Source organism: Crocodylus siamensis, chromosome 4 (genome assembly GCF_052110815.1).
Source record: "Crocodylus siamensis isolate JL-2025a chromosome 4, ASM5211081v1, whole genome shotgun sequence".
Taxonomy (NCBI): domain Eukaryota; kingdom Metazoa; phylum Chordata; order Crocodylia; family Crocodylidae; genus Crocodylus; species Crocodylus siamensis.
This window is the reverse complement of record NC_143398.1, coordinates 79,726,423-79,741,815: the sequence shown is the minus strand read 5'-3', so window position 1 is coordinate 79,741,815 and position 15,393 is coordinate 79,726,423.

Below are 15,393 nucleotides of genomic sequence, written 5' to 3'. Positions count from 1 at the left end.
TGACTTTACTTCTGCACTGAAGGGGAATTAAGTGCTTCCATAGTCCTGTTTCTTCATGCTTTGTGTAGTCTTCATAGAAGTGAACTAAAGAAGGAATAGCCATGAAAGGAAAAGATGCCTTGCCCCTTCCTCTGCCTTATAGAACTTACATGGAAACGTTCAATGTCCCAAAACTGATTAATTTTTCCCTACCTCCGCATCCATAATCAGAGGAGCTTATCATCTGTATAGTTGAATGGAGGCTGTACTGGCGAGGAAGCAGGGTACTGGGGGTCAGAGGGTACTATTAGCATCAGAGATCAAGAGGGAAAAGCTGCTTCACTGCCAGTTGCATTCTATAATCTGAGCGCTCCAGCATGAGCCACATGGGAATATGTTTTCATGCAAAATTTAACTACGTAGAAATGATGTTGGCCACTGTATAGAAATGCATATTAAGGTCTATATGGATAAAGGTGTACCTAAAGATGCTAGCCTAGTGGAGAGGAAGATGCAGGTGTGGGTGGGAAGGGAAGGAGCTGGACTCCTGTCTGGGAGATGGATGAAATGCTGAGGATGTTTCCTTGTAGACAAAAGATCTCCAGTTGGGAAGGGATTGTGTACTTGGGCATTGAGCATGAGGCAATTGGGAGGGAGCTATGAAGTGGCCAAGCTATTACTGAGGATACAAATAATTGTTAATTAGCCATGGTCCACAACCAACAAAATGAGATTAAACAAGGACAAGTGGAAAGTCCTGCACTTGGGATAGAGTAACGACATGCATAAACTCAGACTGGGATGACTGGCTTGGCTGCAGTGCTGCAGAGAAGTACCTGGGGGTTATGGCAGATCATAAGCTGAATATGATCCAACAGTGCACTCACAGAAAAAAAAAGGTAACAGCATCCTGGGTTGTATTAACAGAAATGTCACTCACAAATCAAAGGAAGTTATTCTTCCTCTCTATTCAGCACTGGTGAGGGCTCACCTGGTGTACTGTGTCCTGCTTTGGGCCCCACACATCAAGAAAAATGTGGACAGTTTGGAAAAAGTCCAGTTCAGGGCAACAAAAATGATAATGTGCCTGGACAGCAAGACTTATAAAGAAAGGCTGAAAGAACTAGGGTTATTTAGTCTAGAGAAGAGAAGACTGAGAAAGGATTTGTTAATCATCTTCAAACATAGAGCAGATGAAGATAAGCTGTTTTCTGTGGCCATAGGGGCCAGGGCTAGGAGCAGTGGCCTCAAGCTGCAGCTGGAGATTAAGAAGTATTTTCTGATTATAAGAGTGGTCAGACATTGGAACAGGATACCGAGTAAAGTTGTGGACTCTCCAAGAAGTTTTCAAGAGCAGGTTGGCCAGCCACTTGACTGGGATTTGGGCATGGGGCTGGGCTAGATGACCTTATGAGGTCCCTTCCAACGTTACTTTCCTATGACCCTGTGAATTTATTTATTTATATGAAGTTATGCCTGCTATGTAAAAAGCACTTTACAGACACTTAAAATCACTTTGAGGAGTCACAATCTAAAGACGGAGGTGCAAGAATAGGAATGACAACAGGTAACATATATAAAACCACAAGGCTTGTTATAGGAAAGTAACAGAGTTAGGCCATTAGGACCTATTTTGAGGAAGGAGATAGATGTGGGTAGGATAGGGACTTTGCAGATAGGCTCAGGAAATACCTCCATTCATTGGGGAGCTGCATGAAAGAAGGCCCAGAGATGGCTGCGCAAGAAACGTTTGAGCAAGTGGATATTACTGAAAATGCTAATGAAGAAAAGAGAATTGGATTGGGCTCCACACACATCTTGCCAAATTATAAAATGAAGATGGGGAGATGGGAGCAAATGGAGACTGTCCAAAGAGAGAGATGAATTCATCAGTGGTATTTTGTATAGATTAAAGTGGACTGATGTGTTTGGCCAGGAAATGATGGAGAAAGAAAAGCTGTGATTTACTTTACACCAGGGCTGTTGTAACGTATTGAATTCATTCCTCTGGTCTGCCCTAGGCAGGATAGTGACACATGATGTGAATAGTAATGGCACCTTGTACCTTTGTCCACCTTTTCTTCTCCATGATCAATGGTGTGGAAAGCAGTGATGAGCAGTGTATGCACCAGTCAGCAGTTAAACACCCAGACTGTTTTTTGCATAGAAAAGCATGACAGTAACACTGAGGTTTTGATCCAGCTACCAATGGAAGCTTTGGAAAGACTCCCCTTGATTTCAGCAGGAATTGGAACAGGCCTTTGGTACTTACTAGTTGGGTGTTCAACGCTTGTCAAAGTATCTTCTGCCATGTGCCATTGGTTGTGGATGATTTCTGCATGATGTAAAAATTGAGGGGTGAGGCGGAGAACAGATAGGTGTTCTTTCACTTAGATGATATACCAACACCATTTTTAAAAGGTTTTCTTCCCAGGATAATAAAAATCCATGAAAACCTTAAGTCTTCCTCTCAGAGGAGCAAAAAGAGATGAGTCCTTGTAAAATATGAGGGAAAATGTATGATAACCTCAGTCCCTTTCCTTTTTTCTATATCCTTTTCCTTTGTGTATGTTTTATATTTTGATTGTATGCCCCTCAGGTCAAGGTTATGGGGTTTCTGTCTGAAACTTACATGAGCCAGTAAGGGGGGCTCCATTGTAAAATCAGTGAAAAAGAGATTAACATTGAGACCCATACTGCCTGCAAACCACTTAGCACACATTTGGAGCTGTATAAATCATAAATAATAGTAATAAAAAAGATGGCAAGTGGCCTTTTTCTTTTCTCTAACATGAGGAGATCTTGAGAATGTGACCCATTGATGAAAGAAACATAAATCTGCTAAGCAGCTATGAATATTTGCAGCATGGTGTCTTCTGAGGACTTGGGAAATTCTGTTTGGTGGTATTCTGACTTCAGCAGGTCAATAGTCTTATCTGGTGGTGATGGAAGTTACATAGTTGAGACTGTCCTCTTGTTTATAAACTTTGTAGAACAGCTATGAAGATGCAATCAGGGCTAGAATACTATTCCTTTCTCTTGGGTTAAAAGTTAACAGCCTTTACCAACCACATAACAATCACATAGGTAGAGGTCCACAGCTCCTATGAACACTTTAAAACTTTTAAGAGACTAGAAGTGCCTGATGGAGCTTACTAAGCTTGTAAGGCATTGAAAATTGGAAGCTCATGCCAAGCATTTTAGCATGCCGTTTCCTTTTTCTGAATCATGATACTCTATGGCCATATTGCCATGATTGAGAAAGGTAGAGAAGATTGCATCAGACACAGGAACAGAAGGAGAATTAGTTTTCTTAGCTGGTGGTAAATCTGTAGCTCGGGGGGCAACACACCAATGATGTTTGCCTCTGCCTTATTTTCCTGCACAGTAGCTGGTACGTCCACTGATACTTACATAGGAGGTCTATCTGCAAAATGTTACTTGCCTTAATTTTGCTCCTGCTCATATGATTTTGGCCAGAAGAGGAAGAGATGGAGGCTCGACCTTTACCTGGCTGGGGTCATTTAAGCCCAGTTTTCTCTCCTGCCCAGGGTGGGGGGTCGGACTAGAAGATCTACAAGGTCCCTTCCGACTCTACGTCTGTGAATCTATGAATGTGATTTTTCATGTTCTGAAATGTTGCTCTCACCCAAATAAGGTGTGTAAAATGAAGGTTAAAATTCATGATTTATACATGTTAATCAGTGGTTGGTAGAGACTGGAAATTTGGTATGATCTAATACTGCCTTATATTAAGTTTTTGACTCCGTATGTGTTTTTTCTTCTCTTCTCCAAAACTGGAAACCAAAAAAAAAAGATACCCTGATTTGCTTTCATTATTCCATCAATGATCTATTATGTTTTCCATCTGAGGTTTTCTTCTCAAACAGTATGTCCTTTGTAGAAACAATTGCAAACAATAATTAAATAATTAATGTTCAATGTTGTTCCTTGATTACATATGCTAAGCATCAAGTGGAGTTTTGAGTTAAATAACAAACAATTAATCTGAACTTTCAGGGGAAGAAAGAGATAGTAGGATGAATAGAAATATGTTTCCTCAGACTCTAGGGAGCTGGGTAACCCCAGTGGTTGTAGGTACATCTGTGATATCTCTCAGCACATATATTTCAGGTAGTTCACTTTGTGAAATTATTGTAAGGTAGCAGTGGACATAGCTAAAGCATTGCTAATACAGTACTTGTGTAAAAGTAGCCTCCCCTGTAGGAGTTTGTTTATAAATTGCTTTGGTCCACTTGACAAGGTCAAATCCATTCTCTTAATGATGAATCTCATCTGTTCTGGTGCAGAAAGAAATGTTTTCTTTCACTTCTACGTGTGGTAAGAGCTCATTCATCTCTGTATGTTCTAAAGGGAAATCTAGCTACATCAGAGAAAGAAGGAGTATTCAGAGGGCAACTGATGGCCAGTAAGATATATTGAATTCACTTTCCTGGGACAGACATTCAAATGGTAACAAGTGATAGAAAACAGCTCTATATTTCAGCATGATGTGTGTTCTCCCTCTTATGATTAAACCCCCTGTGGGCCATCTGCATTTAATGGGTTAGAACTACTTTGTAGCTGCAGTTTTTTCCTTCCACTGCTCTTATTTATTTGAGAGGAGACCAAACTGCACTCTTTAAAAGTGCAGCATGTAGGAAACACTGCCAAGAGAACGAGAAAGAAAAAGCAAATTTATGAGCCAGTGTTGTTTTAAGCATTTAGCAGTATAAATAGGAAGTGTAGATAAATGTGGACATATAAGTGACTCTCTGTTTATCTCAGTTACATTATTTGCCTAAATTCCAGAGGAGAATTAGGCCAATTATTTTATATAAGGGTTAATGTTCTGCCTCAGGTTTAGAGATTTAGTGTATGTACGGAATTGTTTTCAGACTAAAACTGAGCTTCATTCCTAGAATGGGCTCTCCTTAAGGAAAAAACATTTTTCAGCCATTCCTCCTCATCTTACAAAAATACCAAGTCAAAGCAACTATGGAAACTACTGCAAGCTATTAGAAGAAGCTATTAGCTATTTCCTTTTGTCACTACAAATAGTGTTGGTATTAGTGTTTACTAAACAGTACTACAATACTTTTTATCTCAGACCTAGGATTTCAGCATCTTTCTAAAGAATGCCCTAAATCATTTTTGTTGTATACACTTGAGTGACAACTGACATATTTTTCCATGTGTAAATATGTATTTAGATATATCATGAAAACAGTTGTGAAAATGAAAAAAATCTTTTCTGAGTACTATTTGCCAGCCATGTTATTCTATTAACATCATACGGTGCTTTGAAAAGGGAAAAGTACAACATACATGCTTAGTATTGCAGTCTTCAGAGTTGAACAACTCTGCCATTTTCCATTTTCATTGTTATATGACAAAATTGTGAACCCTTTTATGAGAAAGTGAAGAAAAAATTCAGAGAAATGTTTATTATCTTGTCCATACTCTGTTAATAATTAGTTTACTGACTTTGATCTGACTAAGCAATCCACTTATTTTGCCAAGCATGAGCGTTGATAATTTTTATGATGAAATTTGAACCTTTTGAAATGACTGGATTCTAACTGTTGAGCCAAGTATAATTACAAGGGGGGAGGTCATTTGCATGATGACATGAGGCCAAATAATATTTGCTAAATGTGTGGAAGTATTCCCATTGCAATTAGAAAGGCAATTAGAATGATGCCTATTTTAGTAATACAAATAATCTCAGTATGATGCAGAAAGTAATAGGATACTGAAAGGTGTTCACTATCACTTGGAAGACAGTGCCCACTCACAAAGGATTATAAGGTATATGGTGGACACTAACATGTCTACCTTAAGCTCCCCCATTCTGTGTTCAACGGGAGGAGACTGCAAGTGTGTATGTGACCATGAACCAAACCCCAAAGCAGACAAAGGCAGTCTTTCCTGCGAAGTTGATTGCTTTACAGTGTCTTCTATCCTAACATTTGTGTGTTAACATAGAAGCTGAAATGTCAGAAAGCATTTTTCAATAGTGCATCCCATGAGCTGTACAGTTACATTTTACAACTGAGTCCCCAGAGAAAGGATTTGGTTGGTTCCTGAACCTATATTCCTTACTCCTGCAAGCAATGCTTTTTCATGTAATAAGTGCCATTGACTGTTGGTGAATGGTCAAGACTTTCCATGAATTAACTCAGTTGGCTGTTTAATACTTGAAATTATTATGCAGGTACCCATCAGGAGTCCACAAACGTTAATTTTTTTTCAATTAGAGAAGTGATTCAGCCTCTGTTGTTTCTAATGAGAAGAAATATTAGAAACATCTAGTGAAGTTTTTCTTCAAGTACTCACTTAATTTTCTCAAGAAGTAACCAATACATTAGTTTGCCAACTGGTTTAAAATGGGTTCTTTAAGAAATATAATGATAATTAGTGACAGGCCTGTTTAGTTTCAAGTAATCTTAATAATGGATTAACAAATATAATTCACATTTTAAAACTCATTGAAATCTCATGCATATCCATTAAAAAACTTGGATTGAAGGCAAATGAAATATTTTAACTAATTCTTACACTTTAATTATAAATAGGGCCAAAATCACTACTCAAGTTACTCTTGAATGAGGTCATTGGAACATCAGAGATATCAATCTCCTTTTCCCGCAGCCAGTTTGCATGCTTCTGTTTTATTGATTCTAATAAACCAGCATGATGAGGGAGAGCAGATAGGTTTCAAGAGTTTGGGAGATTATTTGGTCTAGGTCTCAGTGAGTTTTTTAAGTTCTCAGAGCACATGCAAGGTTAAGCAACAGTGCTTGAAAAGTTGCCATGAAGCCACACTCAGTGCCAAAGTAAAGACAGTGCCATTGGTTCATCTTCACCCCGTGCCCGAACATGGAGCAACAAATCAAAGCGCCAGAAGTGGTAATGGTGGCTGCTCCCAGTCTAGCATCACTATGAGGGCAGTGGGGGTGACATCAATGGAACAACTGGCTCCACTGTAGCAACCTGCACATGCTCCATTCACAGGACCCTGTGACACATACTGTGGGGACAGGCATATCCCGTGCATGGACAGAAAAGTCCTGAGTCATCTGCAAAGGGATGGGGATGGAGACAGGGAACAGGCTGTATCTGGCCCAGCCAGGGGGGAGGGAAAAGCTCATGTGCCCAGAACATCTCTGAGGGCTTGAGCCTCCTATGGGTAGCTGGAGATGAGTGCAAGTGCCCCAGGTCATGTTTCAGGCTGAGGTAGAGGGGCCTGGAGACCCTCAGCCCCATTGAGAGCATAGGGCACCCAATAATTTTTTAATCATAAAGGTGTCTTTTTTAGCCAATAAAAATTCAGTAGTTCTTAGCTTCTTTAGACTCAAGGCACCTCTTAGTAAATGCCAGTTCTCAGTGTTTTGACTATGGATTTTTTGATGAAGGAAAAGTAATAAAGCTCTTCTTTTGTAGCAAAGAACTCAGAAAAAGCACAACAGGCCAAAAGGTTTTTGGAACTATGGATATGTGGCAACATGATAGATTATGATTCACAGACTAATCCTGACAGAAAATCAAAACCATAGAGACGTTCTAAAGGAGGTTGTGGATATGGTTAAAAAGGCCCTTGGCCTTAAGAGGGTCTATGAACAACGTAGGGGAATCCTACAGCAGTGTGTTCCTAAATGCTTCGGAACTGGTAAACTATTATAATCCAACTTTTGTGGCTCAAGTACCCAAGTAAAAAGCAGTTAGGATGTCCCTTTTCATCTACTATACAAAATGAGGTCATTCAGCAAATGGGTTATGACAGGTTGAAAATAATTACTAACATTAAAAATTCTAAATATTTATCCATCATTTTAATTTATACCCCAGATTTCTCCCACAGAAAGTAAATTCCTGCAATTCTGAGATAAGGAAAAATTGACGGAAACAAAAGGAAAATTTTATTGATACAAAGGAAAATCTGGAAAAGGACTGGCCATAGAACTTTTAAATCAACTAGAAACACATACGTTAGGGCTGTGCAAAGCTTTGGTCCCTGATTCGATTCGGTGGAAATTCAGCCCAATTCAGTGGCTGAATCTCCAAATCTAAATCAAATCAGAGGACCCATTAACCTCTCCAAATCAAATCAGAACCCTCCGAATCAATTTGGAGAGATTTGGAAACATTTGGAGATTTGGACATAGACACAGCTTTAAATGTTTTTTCTGCGTACCTCTAGGTAGCAGGTGGCTTGTGAATGCTGCGATGCTGAGGCACATGAAGCATCCCACAGGAGTGCGGGGGGCTCCCCAGTGCGCTTGACAGCAGACCTGGAAGTGGACCAGAAGCATTTCCGGTCCATTTCCAGGTCCACCGGGGAGCATGCTGGGGGGCCCTCCCATACCTCCCCGGCTCAATGACTGGTGCTTCCTGAGTATGGGGTGGGCACCCGGGGTCTCCATGTGGCCAATCACCAAGCTGGGGAGGTATGGGGGGGGGAGGGCAGCATGCTCCCTGGCACACCTGAAAGTGGACTGGAAGTACCTCTGGTCCACCTCCAGGTTCACTGCCAAGCATGTGAGGGGCTCCCCGCACTCCTGTGGGATGCTCCATCCACCCCAGCATTGCAGTGATCATGAGCTGCACCTGGTACCTTAAGGTATGTAGAAAGCACTTTTAAAGCTGTGACTACGTCTGAATCGCTGATTCTCTGAATCAGGATCGGATCTTCAGACACAGATTCAGCTGAATCAAATTGGGGACAGTGATCTGAATCAATTAATCAAATCACTGTCCCTGATATGGGCCAAATCCAAATCAGAATCGAATAGGGCCTGCTTCTCACACCCCTAGTAATTATAAAGAGCAGGCATATGGCAATGGTGCAAATATGTAATGCAAATACAATGGCATCCAAGCAGCCTTGATAGAAGCAAATGAATATGCAAATGTTTTTCCATGCTTTGCTAATTATTTAAAACTAGAAGGTGTTTGAGCATAATAGATACATAAAAAATTTTGTTACATAGTAGCACATGGGTGAGGGGCATGTTCTTCACATGACCTGCACCGGGCACCACAATGCCTGACTATAGCTCTGGCCACACTGTTGGAGGACCTGAGACAGGAATGCAGAGAAAATTCTTAAAGTGCAAAGTCACTCGAACTCAGCTTCCATCTCATTGGTTTGCCCTCAATAGAGCATAATCTTCTTAACATGGACCCCATTCCTCTCTCACAGCCCTTTTTCTCTTCAGACTCATGCATGTGCCTATTTTCTCTTTTGAACCCTTATATCATTACTCAGCCCCATTTTTTCTTCCCGTGATAACTCTACCCATCACTATGGTTTCCCACTGTGCTGCTTTCAGAGGGAAATTGGTATGGAGAGCAAGTGGGCAGCAGTTAAGGAAAAAATTGGGGATGAGTGGAAAGCAGGAATGTACATGGGATTGCAAGTAGAAGGACTGTGAAAAGCTGACTGCAGAAAGGTATAGGGTTGGGTTTGAGGTGCAGCAGGTAGTGGAGGTGCTGGGAGGAGACCAGGCCATAAGCAAAGATTTTTCTGTACTTTAATGGTTCCCCCTCAGCTCCTGCCTTATCCACCCAGACAGTGCACTACAGTGCATAGTGAAAAGAACAATGCCATGAAAACCCTTTCCATGCTATGGAGGCCTCGTCACAGAGGTAATAATCTTCCCATTCTAGAACATGCAACCCACCTGCAAATAAGTCTCATAATTTTAATGTGTGCAAGTGAGCAGGCTCACACAAACACACACCATGGGTATGTCTTGTAGCCTCTACATTCTTGATATATTTGTTTCCCTTACCCTGATGACTAAGCACACAACCATTACTTTCCCTAATTATTACCTCTTCATATTCAATATACACCCCTCTCTCACCCACTACACATCTTGCTATTGCCCAGCATGTCTTAAGGTTTTCACAAATGGAATGTGAAAGTATTTCATTTTTAATGTCCACGGTTTCATTCTATAAATTCCGTATTTTTGATGTTTACTTGGGAAGGTTTCCTACACGGCCAATATTTCAAATGATAATCAAGGTCCAAATCAGTGGCGACACATATGGGGTGCACTGGGGTGCACATGCACCCCCTGAGAGCGCTGGTGCACCCCCTGACAGACTGCGCTCTCTGCTTAGGCAATGGGCAGGGGGGACAGGCCGGAGCACCAGTGCCCCTCCTGCAAGTGCTGGCTGGGGAGTGGGAGTGCCACAGGGGGTAAAATGCCACAGCCGCTTCTTGGAGTGCCATGGCTACCTCTGTGAGTGCTGGTCGGTGAGATTGGCCATAGAGGCACCCCCTCCCAGTTGCTGACTGGTCACTGGGAGGGCATGTGCCCCCCCCGACTAAGGTGGCAACACTTGCCCACAGCCCAAATTTACCAGTAGTCCACAACAGTTCCATGTTGCACTGACACTGCAAAGCAGTGGTAAACCTAAGTTAACTAAACTTATGCTTTCACTGCTTTGAACTAGGCGGCACTGATGTAAAGCAAACAGAGCATACCATTAAATCAGCTGCTAAAACTGAAATACAGGTAATCCATAATATCTCAATACCCAACTGCCAAAAGACAAGCCAAAGGGATTATGGTCTTTTATATTCTATTCCCAGCCGCCTTTTCCACTTGACTCAGAGGTCAGAAGTCCCCTCAACTCTCTTCCACTTGATCAGAAATTGGGTCTGGAAAGATGAGCCATGAGTAACTGATTGATATTGAGAGAGTGATGAAGGAAACTGAGGCAAGTGAAAGCTAACATGCATGTATGTATTTGGGGGCAGGATGAACAGTTCATTCACTAAGCATGTGGGAGAATGGAGGCCTCAGTGGCTGGGGTAAAGTCAGAAACTTGTCATTGACAGAATAAAGAAGGAAAGTCTGTGAAAGGGAGGGGGAGAGAGGAGAGCTGGCCAGTAAACAGATTGCATATTATGGGAAATTCCAACTTTTTCAATCTGGTTTAGTTTTGAATTGGAACAAAAGATCAATATTTCTGTATCGATTGTGATATTTTGATTCAGAATATTAAATCAGTTCCATTAGTAACATCAAAGTGTCTTAGTATGAAATGTTAAACCTATAACCTAATACTGGCTATAAAAAAGTCTGTTTTAATATAAAAGTCAAAATTTAATTAAGAGACTTAGAGTTAAAAAAAGAGAAAAGTCTTTTATCTTATCAAATTTAAATGTTTTAGCATTTTCCAAATGAAATGTTTTGACATTATAATAATATAATGAGAAAGAAGATTCAGTCAACTTTCGTTCATCAAAAATATTGATGAACTTGAAACATTTCCTGTGAAATGTTTAAAGTGATGAAGTTGTATTTTCCAGTAGCAAACTTCAGTGAAAAATTTTTGACAAGCTCTAGTGGTAATTATACTGATTTTCAGCTAACCAGTGCAGTGTCGTCCACAGTGTTGTAATGAAAATTAAGTGTAGTGGTCATACAAGCCTAGACAAATCTTGAAGACAAAGTTTTATTTTCATAGCTGCTTTATGTGCATTCAAAAGTTTTATTTAGAAAGTAAGTTTAAAAGTTTAAGTATGATTGATCAATCAGTTTTAGGAAAACATCCCACTAGAACATCCTTGCAAATAATTCAAACAAGAATTACAGCAATATTTCATTTTTTTTGTTTACAAGATAGTGGACTCTTAGCTCAAGACTTCTATAAATTCACATCTCATCATTGCATGATGGTCACGTAGTTCAAACATTAGTAAAGTACTTGGGAGAAAGGGCATGTAAATCACCTCCCTTTGTTTTTAGTATAATCTTCACAGCAGCTGTGCAGGCAAGTGTGTTGAAGAGGAAACTTAAAGATCAGTTGATTGTGGTAAGAAATCATGAAATGGACAGAATTATTTTATTTACAGAAAGGAAAAAGTAGTTAAAATATTAACATTAATATCACAAGCTAACAAAGCTTGTGATGGTGTCTGCCATCTGACACCACCAGGGAAGGAATTCTACCTCATCAATACATCAAAGAGCTACTCAGCCCTGCTCACAAAGGCACTCTCATGGACCCAGAGGGAGACAGCTTTCCATCTTCAGCTCCCTCTGTGCAAAAATGGCGTTTATTTCCTACCTATTGGGACTTTTTACCGTCGTGTACTATCTAGACTTTTCCTAGAGCCCCACGAAGGGACTTGGATCCTGAAAGCTTGCCATTTTCCAGTTGGTCTAATAAAAGGTATCATTTTGGAGGCAAGAGTTCTAGTTGTTTGTACAAGCTAACAATACCTTCTAGAAAAGAAAAATGGCTTAGGAAGAGAATTTGATAAACCAACTCACCCTGGGTAGAAAATTTAAAGTATTGGCATATGTATAAACATTTCTTTCCTACCATTCTCATTTATTTATTTATATCCTGTCCTATCCAAAAGGCTCAGCACCTTACAAATAGTCCCATTGACTTCAGTGGCACTGTTTGTGGCACAAAGGTCCTCTTCTTGTGTTTAAAGTAGCAGAATGTGGGTCTTGGTCAGCGTAGGCCAGATTATGCCACCCTTGCCAAAGCTGGGGGAATCTACATTTGCACTTTAACGCGGAGTTGACTAGTTAGCTCCTCAGCAAAGCATCACTGTTTACACATGCAGTGCTATTAGGCCGCAATAAACTAATTAACTCCACTGTAAAGTACTACTGCCCAACACAAGTATTACCCTACAATGGAGTTATTTGGAGCTGCACAACATACTCAGAGATGGTACCTGGGGCTTGCTGGGGCATGAGAGTGATACAGTGTAGAGGCTGCCTGCCGACTAGCCCCACTGTGTAGCAGCCTCATACCCCAGCCAGCCCCTCCATAGCACATTGAGCTAGGGCAGAGAAGCTCTGGGCTGGCAACCTGACCCCCTGAGACCCCTGCCAGCCAGGGCTGTGCCACCCCAGCTCAATGTGCTACAGTCCTCAGCATATGTGTAAAGTTTGTGCCAGGAAGCAATAAACTCCAGCATGAACTGCACCAGAGTTTATTCAGGAGCATTAATAGCATGTGTAGATGCTCCCACTAACTAGTACCTCAATCTGAGCCTGATTATGAATTGCTTACTCATACTGGTGGCAAGCAGCTATTTACATGAATTGTCCCATTGCATTCACTGGAAGTGCTCATGTGAGTAGCAAGTGACGGTAATGTAACTAAGTAAGGGTATGACTGGTGCACCAGCCCCAGTGGCCACTTTAGGAAGGGGCTGATCCACCACTGGTCAGGTCACAGAACTTTCCCAGTTATAGGTCACAATTTGTTCTTCTGTGAGCAGTCCCATTAAAATCAATAGGACTATTTGTAGAACAAGGTACTACTCCAAAAAAACTGGCAGAATCTGACCTCGTTGCACTAGTAGGTCTCTAACATGATGTTTTTCTATGAACAACATGAAATGCCACAGCATAGAGGCTATCATTCATTCCTAGAGACCAGACTGATGCAAGAGCATGACATGTTTAACACAGGGTCTGCAACTTATCACACCTCAGTTTTAATGAGATCTTGAATACCTGTTTGTTTAATGTAACAGGCTATGCTTGCAATGTGGAACAAATAATTCCCATTCCTAAAAATAGGCAGGAAAAGTTTCATTTGAATATATCCCTTCCACTTAATTAAAATCAGCAGGAAAATGACTTCCCCCCCAACCTTCTCTGCTTCATGTTAGGTTTCAAACATCTAGAAATGGTCTAATGTTTTGAACATGATGGTTTACTTCCTGCAAACATTCTGGCACTGCAATACATATCTGGGAATTGTTCAACTCTAATCTTGACCTGAAATGCCTTGTAAAAGTGAACTTTAAAGCAAAATTTCCTGACACAATAATTGAAATTTCTGGTATTACAATATACAGGTAACCTGAAGGAGAAGTAATGATAAAAATGCCCAAAGTTTGCCAATTAAGCTTTTGGTGCCTTAACACTAATGATGCTCTAATAAAAAAAATAACTAGAAATTGATTTGGCATATCCCAAATACTACACCTTAAAAAATTACGATGTGAAAACTCCAAAAAAACTGAAAAACACATTTTAGAATTGGAAACAGTTTGTCCTGTTAAGAATGCCTGTATTTTCATCAGGTTTGTCCTTTCTCATGTGGCACAAGTATCTGTATCAACCTTTTATCTTTACACGTGTTAAAAACAAATCATTCTACTCTAAATCATAAGGCACATTTTACTGTTGTCAAAACAGATCATTAAAAAAGCTGCTAAATGTGAGCCTGAAACCTTTTCCCCAATTCCCAAGGCTAAAAAGTTGAAGAAGTTCATTTTAGAAGGGGAGTACAATTAGAAAATCACAAGTAAATATATATAAATGCTTAAATGAACAAGTTTTTCACAAGAGGCCAATGTAGCAACTTTCCTTTCAATTACCTGATTTTAAACATTGCTATAAAAAATCTTATTTCCAGTTAACACAAAAGTTTTCAAAGTGAGCATTTTTTCTTTAGCTGCATGTAAAGATTCCTGGGCAGATCTTTCTCCAGTGTATATCCTGAGGAGTTTTGCCATTCTGTCCAAAAAATGTCCCTGGGTCCTTCTAGTTTTGTTTTGTTCATATTTTAAGTTCAGTTTTACTGCAATGAAGAGTGCGTCTAAGTACTGAAGAGCAAGGAACAGGGGGAACACAGAAAGCTGTATCCTGTTCTAATCACAGCCTGCAAGCTCTTTATTTCAATTAATTTACTTTGCCTTTATGAACTTGAGAGACTGACTGTTGCTTTCAAGGAGGCTGACATTTCACTCATCTGAAGGAGCTTGGAATGTGACAGGGGAAAGGGAGGAGAAGTAAATCAAAGCAGATAGCAATTCTCCAGATGTAAAGTATTTTTCTTCCCCTCTATTTTTTTTCCACCAGCAATGTCAGAAAGTCTGCTGACATTCTAATTCCTGCGATATGTTGGGAGCAGCGGGCCCAATCCTGCTGCCGCTGAAGTCAACGGGCTGTTGCTACGGACATCAGCGGGAGCAAAAAAAAAGAACAAAAAGAAAATGCCTCAATATGCAGAAGTTCAGCAAACCTGTAATAAAATAAAAAAATATTCTCACCTCAAAGATACCTGCAAAGGCTAATTATAAAACAGAAACAGAATTGGAAAGACTTTTTTTCTTTACTTTGGATTCAGGTGGGGAATCTCAGTATTTTTCCATTCTCTTCTTGTATCACTCAAGCATCAGGTTGCTCTGTTGCAACCCTACATATTTTATGTTTTTTTAGATAACTTTATACAATCCTCCTCCACTGAAAACTCTACTCAAACTGTTGGCCTCGCTCTCACTAAATGATATTTGTGGAAAAAAAATATCCCCTGCCCCCTACTTACCAGCATGGAGTCCATCCAGGTCCAGTGAGCGGAGACTGCCTGAATCACTGAAGCTCTCCAAATCTTTTCCGAATCAATTCGGAG